Source organism: Meleagris gallopavo, chromosome 30 (assembly GCF_000146605.3).
Source record: "Meleagris gallopavo isolate NT-WF06-2002-E0010 breed Aviagen turkey brand Nicholas breeding stock chromosome 30, Turkey_5.1, whole genome shotgun sequence".
NCBI lineage: Eukaryota > Metazoa > Chordata > Aves > Galliformes > Phasianidae > Meleagris > Meleagris gallopavo.
Window position 1 is genome coordinate 3,938,449 of NC_015040.2, and position 1,339 is coordinate 3,939,787.

Consider the following 1,339-nt stretch of genomic DNA (forward strand, 5'->3'; position numbering starts at 1 on the left):
GCGGCGCCGGGCGGCTCTGCAGTGCCCTCCGTGCGGCCGTTCGGGCGCTGCCCGTGGGTCGGCTCTGCTGCATTTAAATGAATGAATTTTGTTCTCTGACTTTTTTGTACGTCTGCGTTCCTTATATTTCTCAGCTAGTGCTGAAACGCGACCCTCTGCTGCATTGGGTATTTTTCACATCTAAGATTTCTCCTCTTGGCTTTTAGGTGACAATATCAGGGAGTTCTTGCTGAGTCTTAGGTATTTCCGAATCTTCATTGCCTTGTGGAATGTCTTCATGATGTTCTGCATGATTGTGTAAGTAGAGCCGTGCAGCACCTGGCATTTGTTCGTCTGAAGCCACATAATGTTGGTTTTTTCTTGTAAGTGTATTTCTTTTCTGATCTCTCTCCCAACTTCTCGCTGAACTCTTGTTCCATCATTAGGCTCTCATTTTGCTCATCTGCTTTGATCTTCCAAAAAATAGTGGCTCACCTCATTTTTTGCCAATGCGGGCACGTTTAATGCATGAGAACCTCTCTGACAATGTACAATTGTTTTAGGCTTGGATATGACATCATTTAATTCAGCACCTGTAAATGCAACGCAGTGTAAAGTAAAGGATGATTTTCATTTGGGGAGGGGAGGGAAATAATGCCCCGTAATAAAATGAGCCATGAGAACAGGCTCTGGAAACTGTGGATTGTAGTTTTGATAGGCAGACTGGCAAAATTCCTGTTTTCTTTTTGCTGCTGTAGCCCTTCAGTCTGATGTATGGCAGAGCAAAACCAGTGGCAGCAGTGCGGCAGCGTTCTGAGCTGCAGTGCTGGTGTGGCTGTTGTGCTGTAGGTCTCTCATCTGCTTTTTTTCTGTCGCATCCACCAGGTTATTTGGATCTTGAAAGTCATCCACAAACACGTCTGGTAACCTGGAAGAGACTTTTGGCTGCAAACATAACTTTTCTATCAAGTAAAAGATTATAATGCTTTCCACGTACAGCCCTGCGATTGTGGCAGGTTCTTCAGCCCGAGCTCCGTGGGGCAGCACAGCACACAGCCCCCCCCTGCTGCGTAACACTGGGGGTGTGCAGGGCTGCGTGCTGCAGGGCAGGGAGCCTCCCAGCCCCCGAGCCAAAGGCTTCGAAATAAAATAATTTCAACTTCACTAGGAGGAGAGAGAGAGGAGAAAAAAAAAAAAAGCAACTTAGAAATTGTGTGCTCAGCAGTTGGGTGCCTGATGTGCAGTGGTATTGTGGCTGACTGAACCCACAGCCGTGCAGCTCTGCGCCATCCTCGCTACCACTCCCTGCTGTCACCGCGCTGTCGGGTCGACGTGGAAGTCACTTCGTTATTGTGAAGCT

General features: G+C 47.9%; 1 long non-coding RNA gene across 1 annotated transcript; it reads left to right on the forward strand.

Moving 5' to 3' along the window:
• Positions 1 to 55: 55 nt before the first annotated feature.
• LOC116217499 lies at positions 56 to 1,163 on the forward strand. The gene is made up of 2 exons (XR_004162124.1): positions 56 to 297; positions 865 to 1,163. It is a non-coding gene; the product is annotated as an uncharacterized LOC116217499 (long non-coding RNA).
• The last annotated feature ends 176 nt before the right edge of the window (positions 1,164 to 1,339 follow it).